The sequence below is a fragment of the Spea bombifrons genome, chromosome 5 (genome assembly GCF_027358695.1).
Source record: "Spea bombifrons isolate aSpeBom1 chromosome 5, aSpeBom1.2.pri, whole genome shotgun sequence".
Classification (NCBI taxonomy): domain Eukaryota; kingdom Metazoa; phylum Chordata; class Amphibia; order Anura; family Pelobatidae; genus Spea; species Spea bombifrons.
In genome coordinates, this window is record NC_071091.1 from 41,574,937 (window position 1) to 41,593,099 (window position 18,163).

Here is an 18,163-nt window from a genome sequence, read left to right on the forward strand (position 1 = left end):
CAGAATAAAACAAACTTTGATAAAATGCATTTATTGTATTTATTTCCCAACCAGCCCCCCACATTTGAGCCCAGGCTTGCCACGCTGACTCCCAGACATGCCACGCTGCCTCCCACATATACCACTCCACGCTGCCTCCCACATATACCACTCCACGCTGCCTCCCACATATGCCACGCCACGCTGCCTCCCACATATGCCACGCTGCCTCCCACAGCGTAGAAAGGCGGCACTGCTCAGAATGGATCCTCGCCTAGCGGAACTGGGCTCCAAAGAGTTGGGCTCTTCTGCCAATGGACTCTTATTTGGCGATACTTTCGTGAAAGAATTAAACAGATATGTTTCTGTCATGACATCATGGACAAAAGCCAAGTCTTCTATGCGCAAGGTCTTCAACACAGACAGCCGTTTTTCCGCCAGGGCTGGACGACAGAGGGGCCGTGTCTTCAGCCACTTCACTCCCACAGGCTCCAGGAATTTCCAGCAACAGAATACCTCTTTCTACAGAGGCTCATACCGTCCACGTGCTTCCTACACCCAAGGCGGTTACAGAGGCAGAGGTTCTACACCATCTTCCAGAGGCCGCTTCAATTCCGGTAAGTACTGTGTCTCATCATCATGCTTCTCTTCCACAGGTAGCAGGCAGGATATCCCGTTCCTACCATTATTGGCAGGAGATCACATCGGATCCTTGGGTTCTTCGTACGGTAAGGGGTTCTAATAGATTTTGTTTCTCCTCCCCTTCAAGATCAGCCTCCTGCTCCGGTCTTCAGAAACCCTTCTGCTTCCGACCTCATAGACAACGAATTATCTTTGCTGCTAGACAAAGGGGCCATAGAACGAGCCCACGGTCCTCCCGTTTTTGTCAGCTCAATTTTTCTGGTCAAGAAACGCACAGGTGATCTCCGCCCGGTTATCAACCAGTTCGTGGCCTACCATCATTTCAAGATGGAAGGCATTCATCTATTGAGAGACCTCATGAAAAAAGACGACTGGTTCACTTGTCTCGATCTGAAGGATGCATATCTATCGGTCCCCATTCATCCTCATCACCGCCAATTCCTTCAGTTCCATTGGAATCATCAATTATGGCAATTCAATTGCCTTCCTTTCGGCCTCAGTTCAGCCCCTTGGTGCTTTACCAAGCTCCTCAAGCCAGTAATGGCTTTCTTCAGGTCCAGGGGCATAAGGTCCATAATCTATTTAGACGATATCCTCCTGTTTTCCCAACATCCTGGACTTCTCCACTCCCAAACCTCATTTGTCATAGAGACTCTTCATCTTTTGGGTTTTCTGGTCAACATGCAGAAATCAGAGTTGATTCCGACTCAAAAAATTTGTTTCCTGGGATTCGACATCGATTCTGTGTCCGCTTTTCTTTGCCTTCCAAAATCCAAGATTGCCAACATCAAGAAGGAGATTTGCGCTTTATTGCGCATCGATTTTTGCCCCTTACGGAGACTATCTCGTATGGTGGGCCTCCTCTCTTCAATCCAAGCGATCTTCCCAGGTCTTTTGTACTACAGAGCGCTCCATCGACTGAAAGCATCCTACCTCAGACAGATACCATCTTATGACCAACCGGTTCATCTCACTACAGAAGTACGTCAGGAACTCCAGTGGTGGCTTTTCCACATGCAAGCCTGGAACGGTCGTGCTACACTCGGCGCTCAACCGGATTTCGTTCTCGAATCCGATGCCAGCATGCTAGGTTGGGGAGCACGATCATTCACGGAGGCCACGGGAGGTCGGTGGTCTCGGGAAGAGAGCACTTTACATATAAATCATCTAGAACTCATCGCGGGATCCTTCGCCATTCGCAGTCTGGCAAAAGACCGCTCGGACTGCTGTCTTCTCTTACGTATGGACAATTTTTCAGCAGTCCACTACATAAATCGTCTGGGAGGAACTCGTTCCAAAGGTCTGACGGAGATTACGAAACAAATTTATCAATTTTGTTTCGAAAGAAACATATCCCTGTTGGCAGAATATGTTCCGGGAGTGGAGAACCAAACCGCAGATTGGTTTTCCAGGAATTGGCGAAATGCCAGCGATTGGATGATCCACAGGAGTGTCTTTCGTTCCCTCGACTCCCTCAGAGGTCCCCTTACGCTGGATCTATTTGCATCTCGCATAAACCATCAGACTCCAAATTTCAGTTGGCTTCCAGATCCGGAGGCTCTAGCTACGGATGCTTTCTTACAAATTTGGCCACCACGGGAGCTTATGCTTTCCCTCCTTTTTCTCTCATTCCCAGGGTCATCCAACACCTCCTCAGGACCCGAATATCTCTCATCCTAGTGACTACATTATGGCGCTCCCAACCTTGGTTTCCAGCTCTTCTGGAAATGTCGATCCAGGATCCTCTAGCTCTCCCTGTTTTCCCATCTCTTCTCAGGGGACCAGAAGGTCAATCCCATCCTCTGATTCTCGAAGGCCGTCTCTCCTTGGTTGCTTGGACGATTTCCGGGGATTTCACCCTGTCCAGGGATTATCGCAGGACGATAGAGACTTGCTCAGGGACTCTTGGGCTCCGGGTACACACCAGGCTTATAGAGCCGCATGGAAGTCCTGGTCTGCTTGGTGTGTGGGACGACAGACTGATCCCCATTCTGCCCCTGTAGCTTTTATATTAAATTTTTTGGCAGACATGTTTTCTTCAGGAAAATCTTATAGTTCTATCAATTTGTTTCATTCGGCCATTTCCAGTGGCCATGTCGGATCCAAGGAAGGTCCCATTGGTAAGGATCCTTTAGTTTGTCGTCTTCTCAGAGGTATCCTTTTACGGCGACCTCCGACTGCTCGATACGATTCCTTCTGGGATGTTTCCATACTCCTGGATTTTCTGCGACAATGGCCCGACAATGATTCCTTGACTTTGTGTCAATTATCGGCAAAACTTACCTTGCTACTTTGTTTACTCTCTTTTCGTCGTGTTTCAGATGTTTGGGCTTTAGAGGTTGGAGCCATTTCCTTTTCTCCGGAAGGAGTAATTTTCTCTATTCATAGACGTACTAAGACTTCTTCGACTTCCATTTCTTATCCTTACCTCACCGAGGATCCCAAACTTTGTATCGCTAGATGTCTTCGGACTTACCTTGCTGTTATTCGTCCTTTACGTCCAGCTTCAGCTTCTCAACTTTTAATTTCTTATTCTAAGCCTGTTCTTCCGGTTTCTTCTCCTACATTGGCGAGGTGGATTCGTTGGCTTCTCACGCTAGCTGGAATCGATCTTCATTTTGGGGCACATTCTGTCCGAGGTGCTGCGGCCTCGGGTACTTTCTTCGCTGGAGCTTCCCTTTCTGATATTCTTCACACGGCTGATTGGTCTCGTGCATCCACTTTTAGGTCTTTTTATTTTCGTCCTTTATCTTCGGCTGTCTTGCCTTTATTGGCCCGACGTTAAAAAAGCAAATATGAGCCTCCTGTCTTGCAATAAAATTACACAATTATTCTAGACTCGATGACCGAATAATTGGAATTTTAATAAAGACAGGAGGCGAATATTTCCCTCCCTCCCACCCCTTTTTCCTTTTATTGTACTTATCTTATATTATGCATGTTTATTGCCTATTGCTGGGAGATTATGCTTTTATTATAAATATTTGCTGTTTCTCTTGATAATATTACTTAAGTTACGCTTAGGGCATTCAGATGCTGTCATGTGTCTCTCTTCTTTTTTCAGCGTAAACCTTGGTGTGGGATCTCCTGGTTCCAGTTTTACCTGAAGTTCAAGGCTTCACTTTGATGCTCCGTTCAAGTTTTTTCTTCGGAGGGTTCTTACCGATTTCATCTTCCGTTCCATGGTTCGCAGATTCAGAAAGAGGAAGAAGGAGGGGCTACTTCTACGTTTATATTGTTGTAGGGCTGCAACTAACGATTATTTTCATAATCGATTAGTTGGCCGATTATTTTTTCGATTAATCGGATAAAAAAAATGAATGTAAATTTTTCATTTATTTAAAATAATTTAATAAACAAATGATGTTAAATACAAACAGCAGAATAAAACAAACTTTGATAAAATGCATTTATTGTATTTATTTCCCAACCAGCCCCCCACATTTGAGCCCAGGCTTGCCACGCTGACTCCCAGACATGCCACGCTGCCTCCCACATATACCACTCCACGCTGCCTCCCACATATACCACTCCACGCTGCCTCCCACATATGCCACGCCACGCTGCCTCCCACATATGCCACGCTGCCTCCCACATATGGCATTCCACGCTGCCTCTCACATATGCCACTCCACGCTGCCTCCCACATATACCACTCCACTCTGCCTCCCACATATGCCACTCCACTCTACCCCCACATATGCCACTCCACTCTGCCTCCCACATATGCCACTCCACGCTGCCTCCCACATATGCCACTCCACGCTGCCTCCCACATATACCACTCCACTCTACCCCCACATATGCCACTCCACGCTGCCTCCCACATATGCCACTCCACGCTGCCTCCCACGTATGCCACTCCACTCTACCCCCACATATGCCACTCCATGCTGCCTCCCACATATGCCACTCCACGCTGCCCCCACATATGCCACTCCACTCTACCCCCACATATGCCACTCCACGCTGCCTCCCACATATACCACTCCACTCTACCCCCACATATGCCACTCCACGCTGCCTCCCACATATACCACTCCACTCTACCCCCACATATGCCACTCCACGCTGCCTCCCACATATGCCACTCCACACTGCCTCCCACATATGCCACTCCACTCTACCCCCACATATGCCACGCCACGCTGCCTCCCACATATGCCACTGTGCCTGAAACACCACTCCATCCTCCCCAAACATGCCACACTGCCTCCCAGACATGCCACGCTGCCCTCCCCAGATATGCCACTCCACTCTACCCCCAGATATGCCACTGCGGCCCCAGATATGCCTTATACACCCTGATACACCACTTTGTCCTCCCCACATATGCCTTATATACCGTATATACTTTATACCCCCAGATATGTCACTCCTTCCTCCCCAGAAATGCCTTATACCCCCCCAGATATGCCTTCATAGTCCCCTCATAGAGTCACAGACACGTTCCCATCACACTGACACCTTACTTTTATAAATAAGTACTGGGTTAATCTTCACTGCCCCCAGGATTTAGATTCCCCTTAGTTTGCCCCCCTTTATCTCTAACTGCGCCTTAAGTTAACTTTATTAAATTAAAGTAACCCTCAGCCCTCATCATTAAATTAATCCTAAACACCCCATTAACCATAACTACCCCTAAATTAACCCTAAACACCCCATTAACCACAGCATCCCCTAAATTAACCCTAAAGACCCCATCAACCACAACAGCCCCTAAATTAACCCTAAACACATTAACCACAGCTGCTCCTAAATTAACTCTAAACACCCAATTAACCATAACTGCCCCTAAATTAACCCTAAACACCCCATTAACCATAGCTGCCCCTAAACACCCCATTAACCATAATTGCCCCTAAATTAACCCTAAACACCCCATTAACCATAGCTGCCCCTAAACACCCCATTAACCATAACTGCCCCTAAATTAACTCTAAACACCCCATTAACCATAACTGCCCCTAAATTAACCCCCACCTCCCCTAACTTTCAGCAGCCCAAATATTAATTTTATACTTACAGTTAGATGAGTGGCACAGCCATGTGGTTCTGGCCTTCTGGGAGAAGGAAGGGGCGGGGCCAGTTGTAACAGTGATTACAGGGAGGGACTGGTAAATAGGAGCTGCTGCTGTGAGTCAGACTAAACGGATTATATAATGAGGGGCATTTTTCAGAGCGTTTGCTCTGATAAAACCCTCATTTTATAATCGATAATAATCGATTCAACTAATCGATAATGAAATTCGTTTTTATCGATTTTATCGATTAGTTGTTGCAGCCCTATATTGTTGAACTTTTTTATAATTGGTTACCAATGTTCTATTTTTATCTTTGCTGCTAAGGTGACAGTAAAGAAAGTCAAGCAAATATTCGCCTCCTGTCTTTATTAAAATTCCAATTATTCGGTCATCGAGTCTAGAATAATTGTGTAATTTAGTGGCTTCACTGCCTATAGACTCTTTTAATAGTCATTAATGTGTATGCATTGGTTTAACTGGTTAACTGTTAAGTTAATGTCTGCTAATAAATGCCAGACACTGTCCAAAAGGGAGACTATGTAGATATATAAATTTGGTACAATAAAGTAGGTCTGAAACAACTAATCGATAAAATCGATAATAATCGATAATGAAAATCGTTGTTAATGATTTTCATTATCGATTAATCGAATCGATTTTTATCGATTATAAAAAGAGGTTTTTTTCAGAGCAAATGCTCTGAAAAACTCCTCTCCTTATATAATCCGACCTCAAACAGAGATCGGATTATAACACTAGAATCCAGATCCCCCGCAACGCTGCAGGGGACCTGGATTCCCCTCACTGTCGGCCGGTCTCTCACTTCAGTCTCTCTCCCCCCTTCCATACACCCCTCTGACTCCTCCCCCCTCCCATATATCACTCTGCCTCTCTCCCGACTCCGTTACTGACAGGCACTTTCACTGCAGCTTCATAGAAGCCTCATCGTAAGTGAAGGGCAGTAACGGAGGCTGTCTGTGCGCTTCGCGCAGACCCCCACCGGCTGACAGAGAATCATCCTGCATCGCACAGACAGCCTCCGTTACTGCCCTTCACTTACGCTGAGGCTTCTATGAAGCTGCAGTGAAAGTGCCTGTCAGTAACGGAGCTGGGTAGAGAGGCAGAGCGGTGTATGGGAGGGGGAGGAATCAGAGGGGTGTATGGGAGGGGGGAGGAGCCAGAGTGGTGTATGGGAGGGGGAGGAGCCAGAGTGGTGTATGGGAGGGGGAGGAGCCAGAGTGGAGTATGGGAGGGGGGAGGAGGCAGAGTGGAGTATGGGAGGGGGAGGAGCCAAAGTGATGTATGGGAGGGGGGAGGAGGCAAAGTGATGTATGGGAGGGGGAAGAGCCAAAGTGATATATGGGGGGGAGGAGGCAGAGTGGCGTATGGGAGGGGGAGGAGCCAGAGTGGTGTATGGGAGGGGGAGGAGCCAGAGTGGAGTATGGGAGGGGGAAGGAGCCAGAGTGGAGTATGGGAGGGGGAGGAGCCAGAGTGGAGTATGGGAGGGGGAGGAGGCAGAGTGGTGTATGGGAGGGGGGAGGAGGCAGAGTGGTGTATGCGAGGGGGGAGGAGGCAGAGTGGAGTATGCGAGGGGGGAGGAGGCAGATTGGTGTATGGAAGAGGGAGGAGGCAGAGTGGAGTATAGGAGGGGGAGGAGCCAGAGTGGTGTATGGGAGGGGAGGAGTTATAGTGGTGTATGGGGGTATTATGAATTTCAGGGCATATAGGGGGTATAAGGCATATCGATATTAGGCATATCAGTTGGGCATAAAACATATCTGGGGGCAAAAGGTATATCATGGGGCTCAGTGGCATATAGGGGGTTTAAGGCATATCGATATTAGGCATATCAGGGGGGCATAAAACATATCTGGGGTAAAAGGTATATCTAGGGGCTCAGTTGCATATCACTGGCATATAAGGCATATCAGGGGCACAGTGGCATATCAGGGGGCACAGTGTAATCTGGCATATAAGAGGTATAAGGCATATATGGGGGCAGAGTGGCAAGCTGGGGGTCAGATGTGCATAACAGGGGGCAGTTTGGTAAATAAAAAAAAAATTAAACAAGGCTTTTTTCTCATAGTTTTTATTAAATATGAAAAATAGTTAACATGAATTAATATTTACTAATAACTTTGTATTAAAACCTAGTTTGAGAAACACCGTGTCTTGTAGCTTTTATTATGTCAGTAAAATAAGAAGGTGAATAGAGAGAGGCCAAGAGATGAAAGTGTAAATTGTCCGTTTTTTATTACATTATTTTAAATTGAAAAAAAAAATGCATTTTTTTATCCGATTAATCGAAAAAATAATCGGCCAACTAATCGATTATTAAAATAATCGTTAGTTGCAGCCCTACAATAAAGAATAAACTGTTACCTTTGGATAGAGTGGTTTGCCATCCAAACTGTTTGGGCACTGTTGGGTTAAATGTGGTACTTAACCCCTTGCCCTTGTGCTATAAAGGTATTTGGCTGTTTGGTATAGTTAAGGCTTTATTTTATGTATTCATTCTTTTAATTTTTGCTACCCTTTTATGATTCATATAGTCTCACACCTCTATCTTTCCCTGCCATTTGTGCAGTTATAGGTTCCTTGGCGCTCAATAGTATGGAGAAGGACACTTACCCACGAAAGGGCAGATTTGCTTCATATATCATAGTTCCCAACTCTGAAAACAATTTCCATTTTGCAGCATAGCTCCACCCTCTTCACCAAACCCATCAAACTTGATTTTTTTTAAAAAAATAAACGCTTTTCCATGGATTCATATGAATTTCTGATAAAGAGGAGCGCCCCCGACAAGAGAAATGAAAATGAATAGCAAAAAGGCTGGAGTTTTGTTAAGTTTTGTTCATTCATTTGTCATTTCTCGCTCTTACATGTTTTCAGGAAGGTTGCCAGTGTTACTTTTTCTGGGGTGAGACAGGCTTAAACAAGCTGTATTTGCATTTTTGACAGCATTTCCAGAAATTATATTTACGGTTCAAAGTGCACACTTTCAGAGTCCTCCTTTTCACGGCTGCCTGGATCAGTCACGCATGGGTCCGTGCTGATGTCACTATCTGACTTCTCAGGCACGAGCCCCAGGAAATTGTTGCTTGGTGTCCTGTCGTCTGCACTACCTAGCTTTCTATATATTGGCTGGATATTTTGTTGCTGACCTAAACTGAATTACCATTTTCTGTTTCTCTGGTGTCCCTGACCTCGGCTGACTTCAGTTGTCCTTTATTAACCTGTGCCTTACCCTAGATACTGGGCTCTTCCCCTTCAGGCTGCATTACAGTCCATGAGGTACGCAAGTGTAGAAGCTTTTAGCTGCGCTCGCGCCGCTTAGTGTGCCGCACTTTTTGCGCTCGAGGCACTTAGTTTAACCGCGCTTTTGCTAATCTGAGGAGGGGGGATTTTGCCCTATAAATAGACCTGCTGAGGTGGGTTCGTGTCACACCTGCGGCGAACCACTAGCTGACTGCACTGACCTCTTTGTAGTGTCTGGTGAGCGGCAGCATAGCGGGAGAGCCAAAGGTACAAAGATGGAAGAACTTCTTCTGAGGCTCCCACCCAAAAAAAAACAACAATCTTTGTCGTGGCTTTTATTGGGGTGAAGGTTGCCCTTTTTCTTTAAAAAATAAATAAATAAATAACATGTAGGAGAAAAGACCACGGCCTGTTTCTCCAATTCAAGTTGTCAGTGTTTTTACTTATTATAATACAGTATGAGTTAACCCCTTCAGGTCCGGGACGTACCTGGTACTTCCTGGTCACAGGTCACCGGTAGACCGGGACGTACCAGGTACGTTGCCGCCAATAAGCGGTCCCGCGTTGCACTGGACGCCGGATAACTGAGCGTTTCATGGTACCCAAGGACCTCTCGGAATGAAGAAGGAGACCCAGAGTCGGGGAAGGCGCTATTGATTCGCCCACAACCTCCCCCAGACAGCGAAAAACACCCGCCCAGTAGGACTGCAAGCGGCCGCATTCCCACCAAATATGCAGGTAGGTACCAGGTTCGAGGCCGCACCTCCAGCAGGACAGATCACTTCCCGGCAAAAACCTGCTAACAGCCACAGGGGTTCGATACCACAGGGTCAAGAGCTTGTATGCAGTCTCCTGGACCCTGGAAGGGATGGAGCATTTGTGCGTCAAGACACGGATCTTCTCCCACTGGTGGTCAGAGAGGACGACACCGAGGGCAGATTCCCAGAATCCCATAAACGACGGGGACACCGAAGAGTCCTGCAGCAGAAGAATGCGGTAAATAAGGGAGATCCCACCCCTGGCCAAAGTCTCCCTCCCTGCGAGATGTTCAAAAGGGGTCAGCTCTCTCTTGAGATTATGTTTACACGGAAGTGAAGTGACATAGCACGCAATCTGATTATAGCGGAAGCACTGCAGCATGAAGCGTGGAGCAGTGGGAGAAGCCCTTTCGAAACATACAGGGGCCGACCCATCCCAGACCTCAGACAGCTTCAAAGTGGGGGACAGACCTAGAGACTCCAAGAAGCCCCTCTCCAGTCCCGGAACAAAATCCGGGTTACCAGCTATGGGAGTCAGCGGAGACAGAAAAGAGGAGACGGACCCACCAATCCGCCTCCGGCGCCAAACTCCAAAGGTTCCCAGTTTGTCGTGTATATGTGGGAGCGAAACAATGGGCTGCGACACCGAGAAAAGCAGATCATCCGCATACGCAGCGACTTTAAGCGAACGACCAGAGCACATCAGGCCGTGAATGCTGCGGTTGTCCCTGATTGCCTGCAAGAAGGGCTCCAAGGTGATGGCGAACAGGAGGGGCGAGAGGGGACAACCCTGACGCGTTCCATTGCGAATCGGAAAGGAGTCCGTGAGGGCTCCGTTCAAACGAATGCGCGCAGACGGGGAAGAGTATAGGGAGGTGATCCAATGGAGCCAGAAGCCACCAAATCCCATGGTCCGGAGGGTCTGGAACATAAAGTCCCAAGCGAACGCCTTCTCCGCGTCAGTAGACAGGAGAAGAAGCCTGGGCATGATAGATGGTGTTCAAAGCCCGAAAAGGCCCATCTCGCCCCTCCCGCCCCACAATAAAGCCAGATTGGTCTGGGTGTATTAAAGCTCCCAGGAAGCCTGGTAGACAAGACCTTCGCAAAGAGCTTGAGATCGGTGTTCAACAGGGAAATGGGCCTATAACTCTGGCATAACAGTGGATCCTTACCCTCTTTGCGCAACACTGTAATGGCCGCCATTAGTGAATGGGGATGAAAGGACTCGCCCCGACGCACAGCGTTGAGGAGAGCCACGAGGGGGGCCTGTAGTTGCTGCCAAAATAATCGATAGTACCGAAGCGGGAGACCATCCGGTCCCGGAGCTTTTCCGGTCGGCATAGATTTGATAGCTGCCACAATTCCTCTATGGTGATTTCATCGTCGAGTTCCTCCGATTGGGCCACAGTGAGCCTACGGCGCACGTGTGTCTCCAGGTAGCCGCTAATAAGGGCGCTCCGATGAGCACTCATACCATCACCCGGGAGGTTGTACAAGGAACGGTAATAATTACAGAAGGAATCGGCTATATCCGTGGGAGAGCAAGAGATCAGGCCGCTAGGCAGTTTAATTTTGCTGACGTAAAGCAATTGTTGCTTAGTTCGCAATGCCCTGGCTAGCAAGCGACCGCATTTGTTACCATGCTCATAAAAAAGAGCCTGTGTGCGCAAAAATGATCTTTGAATATTATAATTGAGACGTGTGCTCAGGCGGCGTCGCAGCTCAGTCAATTCCAGGTAGGTGCGCTCATCACACGTGCTTTTGTGGATGGGTTCCACCCTCGCGATACGCTGCGTGAGATCCGAAATCTCTCGCGTTCTCTCTTTTTTCCAGTGTGAGGCCTTACTGATAAAGAGGCCCCGAATCGTGCACTTGTGTGCCTCCCAGGTGGTGGAGTGGTTCATCCCCGAGTCCGCGTTTTCCCGAAAGAAGCATTGCAACTGCTCCGCAGCAGCACTAGTTACGTCTGCATTGGCCAACAGGGACTCATTAAGACGCCATGAGGTGGAGGTCGATCTATAGAGGTCAGCCCCGAGACGTAAGATAACTGGGGAGTGATCTGAGACCTCAGCAGCGCCAATGGTGTAGCCGATTCCCAAGCTTAGATGATAGTGTTCCATTAGGAGAAGGTCGATTCTGGAGTAGGATCTGTGCGGGGCAGAAAAGCAGGTGTAATCCTTGTCACCCGGATGAAACGCCCTCCAGCAATCAACCAATCTATATTGCCGAAGAATAGAATTCAATTGTTTGATGTGAGAGGGTAGCATACGAGAGGATCCCAGGGAAGTGTCTAAGCGTGGTTCCGGGGGCATATTAAAATCTCCACCCAATATGAGTATGCCTTGTTTAAACTCCATAAGGGAGCGGAGAATGTGGGACAACACCTTACATTGCCCCCTGTTGGGGAGATAGATGGAGGCGAAAGTGTAAACCTGATTAGAGATGGAGCCCTTGACAAACGTGTATCTCCCATCCGGGTACTCCATAGAGGCCGACAGGAGAAAAGGGACATGCCTGGAGAGTAGCACGGCGGTCCCCCGTGATTTAGAGTCCGCGAAATTACTAGTAAAGACCTGGGGGAAATGGGGACTGCGAAGAGACAGGGCGCCAGCCCCACGTAGATGAGTCTCTTGCAATAAGACCACCGACGGAGTTGACCGACGAAGTGATCTGAACACTCTGGACCTTTTCTCGGGAACATTAAGGCCACGGACATTGAGGCTCAGGACCACCAGGTCCGCGGGCCGAAAGGGAGCGCCAGGGCGGGGCATGCTAAGATGGACAGGAGCGAGAGAGGGGAACAGGGAGAAAAAGTGTGAGCAAAGAAAGAGCGAGAGAGGGGAGAAAAGAAAAAAAAAAAAAAAAAAAGGGGGAGGAGGAAAGGAGCTAGGAGGGGATTATATAGGGAAGAGGGAACAGGAAGGGAAGGAGACAACAGACAGGGAACAGAAGTAACGCCGTACAGCAGATATCGGGATGAGCGAGGACCTAGAACACCGGGACAAGTCCGGAGCCTGTCGCCCAAAAAAAATCCGAACTGCAAGGGAGCCGCGGAAGCCCCGTCCAAGACAGCAGCAAAACAGCAATGAAAAGAAAAAAAAAAAAAAGGATTCAATAAAACGAACCACAATACTCCACAGCCAACACTCACATTTATGAATAATGATCAGTAAAACCATCCATGAAACAAGGGGGGAAAATTTGAGCGTGTGCGAGTGTTTACAGGTGCAGCCCCACGTTGTATTAGGCGTCGTCGTGCTGGGCAAGTGTTAATCCCCATCCGGGCAATATCCGGTCGACGTATGAGCAAAAAAAAAAAAGGGGTGCATGTGTGTGTAAGCATGCAAACGCCGCAGCCCTGCATGGTGATAGCCAGACAGGGCAAACCTTCACAAGCGTCAATACCCGTCCACACGACTTCAGACGGAAACTGAGCGCATTAACAAAAGTAACCGGTAACGTGGTAGCAATACGTGGTGGTACAGACAATAGCAAGGAAACATGAGGACAGGCGTTCATGTGCAGAGAACATATGGCCAATGAAAGTGAAGCCACCAGGGGGCGAACTCCTATATACAAAAACAGGCAAACAGGTGCAGGAAGTATATGGCCCTCAGTAGCGAAACCACCTCAGTCGCTCATGACACTTAAGAACCGGCATTAGGCATGAGAAAGCATAGAAAAAAAAAAAAGAAAAAAAAAAGGGGGGGTATTTTTACCCATAGATATATACACGCATATACATACGTACAGACTTGTGCATACATATACATACAGGCACATATTCACTACGAGTCAAATAAAGAAAAAGAAATCCCTGAGAGCATATGTGTAGTTGGGAACATCACCAAAGCGTGAGATTGCGTCACTCCTCCCGAGAGTGTGTGGGGTGTCTGCCGTCGGCCGCTGCGTCTCCACGGCATGGTCTTGAGCGGCGGAGGCTCACGTGGGGTTCGGGCAGGTAGTGCCGGCATGAGCGACCAATCTTCCACTCACGGCGTGGGAAGCCCGAGGGCATCTGCTACATCCAGCACGTCGCGATGCTTCTTCACTATATGAGTAGACCCGTCGTGGGTGATGATCAGCTGAAAAGGGAACCCCCAACGGTATCGTATACCTCTGTCTTGAAGTAGTGACGTCAGCGGTCGGAGTACGCGCCTGTTACGTAGGGTGATGGAGGATAGGCCCTGGTAGAGCGCCAAAACCTGGCCTTCAAAAGTAAAGGTGCGGGAGTTCCTCGCTCGCGCCATAATTTCCTCCTTTAACAGAAAGTCTTGAAAGCAGCATATAACATCCCTGGGGGGGTCGGAAGGTCCTCCACGTCGCCGTAAAGCCCGGTGTGCTCTATCTAGGCGGATAGGTGTGTCAGGTGCCAAGGAGATCGTTAAATAAACGCTGAAGTAGTGCCCTTAGGTCCTCGGGGCCCTCAGATTCCCGTAGGACTCCACATTTCGAAGGAGTTCGGTAGTCAGGCCGCTCAGGAGTGTTGTGGTCTGCCGCAGCTCCGTGACCTGATGTGAAACACGGGCATGTGATGTCTCAAGTTGAGAGGTGCGGTGTTCAACTCCTGCGATGTCCGCGCGCAAGACAGTCATCTCCTCGTGCAGTGCCTGCTTTACTTCAGCAATAAGATTGCTGAAATCCGCTTTGGTGGGGAGAGAACGAAACATTGCTTGTAGGTCCCCCGCAGACGGAGGAGCATCCCCCAGAGATAGTGAGTGGGGAGCGTCGTCCGATGCTGATGTGCTGGCTGGGGAGGGCGCCATATTGGGTGAAGGGGGCTGTGTGTCGAGCGCCGCCGGAGTCTGAAAATAGTCGCGGAGCGAGTGACCCGATGGTGCAGGTGGTATCTCCGGGGCCGCCTGGCGCTGTGACTGTCGTTTCTGTTTGCACATGGTGAACGAGAAGGGCGGATGGATGCGGATGATAGTGAGCGTGCTGGGGAGCTAAAGGCTCAAGCTGCCATCTTCAACCAAGGCAAGCCACGCCCCCCCCTAATGAAATTTAAATGCCGGTTAGGGTTCAAGCAATACATTCCCTCTAAACTCTCCCGGTATTCATGATGATGCCACTGTTCCTGTTCCTGTCCGGGGCAAAACTCAGGTCCAGAGAAAGCCAACCTACAATAGGCATATGGCGGGGAGTGGATTTGGTCGATCAATTATTGCAGCCATACCTCATAATGAGAAAAAATATGTGGTATAAAAAGGTAGCCATTTATATAATGCAGATTGCAACTCACAATGCATTCTTACTTTTTTTTTTAAAATACACCCTGCCAAAAAAAAACACTTTTTTATCTTTTTTTCAGTTTTTGTTACTCAAGGAAATCTTGGCTCCAGCTGAACAAGGCCCTTCAGTGATAATTCAGGAAGAACATTTCCCTTTCAAATTTCCTCCAACCTCCAAAAAATCTAAAACACAGAAACGGTGCAGAGTGTGTTATGCCAAAGGGCACAGGGAGGACACAGTATTTTACTGTTCTGGTTGCCCTGATAAGCCCGGTCTGTGCATTGGCAACTGTTTTAAGGAATTTCATACAGTTGCCAGTTACAAAAAATTATTTCATTTTTTCTTTATCTTAATCTTTCTTACAGTTGCCAGTTACAAAAAATAATTTCATTTTTTCTTAATCGTTCTTAATCTACTGTTCTTAATCTACTGTTCATAAATATATACTGTATTTGCTCGATTATAAGACGAGGTTTTTTTCAGAGCAAATGCTCTGAAAAATACCCCTCGTCTTATAATCGAGGTTGTCTTCTAATCGGACCTCAAAATGTCTGCTGGGGCCATGCTACTAACCGGGCTTTGGTCGCGAGCAGCAGGAGAACAAGAAGCTAGCAGCGTGTCACATAACTCTGCCTCCCCCTCCTTCCTCTGGGGGCGGGGCCAGAGAAGTTGCACGCACAGCCGGGCTCCTGCAGAAGTCTTCGAGTGAGAGATCAGCAGTTCAGGTAGGGGGTGAGGGAGGGTTTTTGTGATTAATGTGTGAAGTATGTGTGATTAATGGAATGAATGAGTATTTAAATGTTTGTGAATGAGTGTGTGTGTGATAGCATGGATGTGTAAGGGTGGTGGTAGCATGGCATAGGGACGCTGTACTCAGACTCCTATCATCCTCAGGTTCCAGCATGTACTGGCTGCCTTGGCTTGATAGGAGTGTGATTGCTGTTAGCAGAGATCTATATACCTCCAGAAATGCCTTTTAACCCCCTATATGCCACTCTGCTCCATGATATGCCTTTTAACCCCCTATATGCCAGAGTGGCATATCATGGGGCATATCATGGGGCAGAGTGGCATATAGGAGGGTATAAGACATTTCTGGAGGCAGAGTGGCATATAGAGGGTTAAAAGGCACATCATGGGGCAGAGTGGCAAATAGGGGGTATAAGGCATTTCTGGGGGCAGAGTGGCAACCCTGGGGGCAGATGTGCATAACTGGGGGGGCAGGTTGGCAAATAAAAGGAAATAAAAAAATATATATTTTTCTCAATCATAGCTTTTATGAAATATGAAAATATTGTTTACATGAATTAATATTTACTAGTAAAACCTATAGGGTCGTCTTATATTCAGGCTTTTTGTTTTTTTCCTAAATTAATATTTAGATTTTGGGGGGTCGTCTTATAATCAGGGTCGTCTTATAATCGAGCAAATACGGTACTATTATGGGGTACTTTACAGTGGGGGGGCTTCCAAAATGTCCGAAATGGGATATGGGCCCAGTAAACCAATTTCTGAAAACTTGCGTATGTTCCAGTTATGGCCTCATGGCTTCCTCAAAAAATGCATGAACCATGCATGTGAGGCCTTGTTGGAATCATGGGATGTTGGTGAACAAAATGTGGTGTTTTCTTCCACTGTTGCACTTATGGTGTGCAAGAACAGTGCAACATTGCAATTTATGTGTTAAAAACGCAATAAAATAATTTCCCTGTGAAGTTTGGCAGACATCAGTGAAGAAATGGCTGGCTGAAAACTGCCAAAAATACCCTAATTGAAGACCTTGACATGTCTACTGTTCATAAACATATACTTTTATGGGGTACTTTACAGTGGGGGGCTTCCAAAATGTCCCAAATGGGATATGGGCCCAGTAAACCAATTTCTGAAAATTCCAAATTTGAAAACTAAAATGCGCATGTTCCAGTTTTGCCCTCATAGCTTCCTCAAAAAATGCATGAACCATGCATGTGAGGCCTTGTTGGAACCGGGGGATGTTGGTGAACACAATTTGGTGTTTTCTTCTGCAGTTGCACATTTTCTATACAAAATATAATATGAAATCTAAAGCAACATTGCAACATACGCAAAAAAAAACATATATAAAAATACATATATGTATATAAATACATATATAAAAATACATCAAAATTTGGCAGCAATTGGCTATAAAATCCCTGTTTGAAAAGTATCAAAATGACCCTAGTTGTACACCTTGACTTATCTACTGTTCATAAACATATAATTTTGGGGGGATAATCAGTATCTGTGACAACTATTGCAAAATTACATTTCAAAAACGTGATGCATGCCTTGCAATATTTGCCCTATACTGGTCAAAATAGATGAAAATCCTAGCCATGTTGGGTGGTTTCCAATTCAGGACAAGTTAATGAATATATTTTGGATATTTTTTTCCCATTGGTTCAATGTGTGTACAATTTGTATGTATACAAAACTGTAAAAAAAAAATGCGTTATTTTCATCCCCCCCCCACTTTTTCCAGTTTATTTCAAACAAAACAATATACTACCCAGCTTAATATGGTTTCAAATGAAAGCCCTACTTGTGCTGAAAAAAACAATATATGATTTGTGTGGGGGGTGCACTAATTGATAAGAGAATAATTACAGTTGAAGAAAGACATGGCAAAAACACAAAAATGGCTCCGGTCCTTTAGCGACACCTAAGTATCAAAATCCTGGTCCTGAAGGGGTTAAAGCTGGTTTATTTTGTTTGTGCATATCCCTTACAATCGCATGTCTTGACAGATCTCTTCAGTACTCAATCTCCACTATTACATGAATTAATATTTACTAGTAAAACTTTTTTCCTATAGTGTCATCCTATATTCAAGCTTTTTCTTTTTTCCTAAATTAATATTCAGATTTTGGGGTTCATCTTATAATGAGGGTCGTTTTATAATCATGCACATACGGTATATACCGGTATATAATATGTGTATAATCTGTACCTGCCACGTTATGTGATCTATGTGGATGTGCATATAGGTAAAAAAACAACGCTGTATTCCAACAGGGGCAGGCGCCAATATACAGTTTTAGCACTTTTAAGTCTGCAACTTGGTTTCATGCAGAACATTTGGCACTCCAAAGCCATCACTGTGCTAGAATATGAATAAATCATGTGGATACATGAAATCTGGTACCAACTTAATATTATATATATAGTCAATTATTCTGTCACTTTGCACTAAATTTTAAGGGTAAGTCCAGCTCCACCCAAAGACACTATGGCAAACTCGATCGC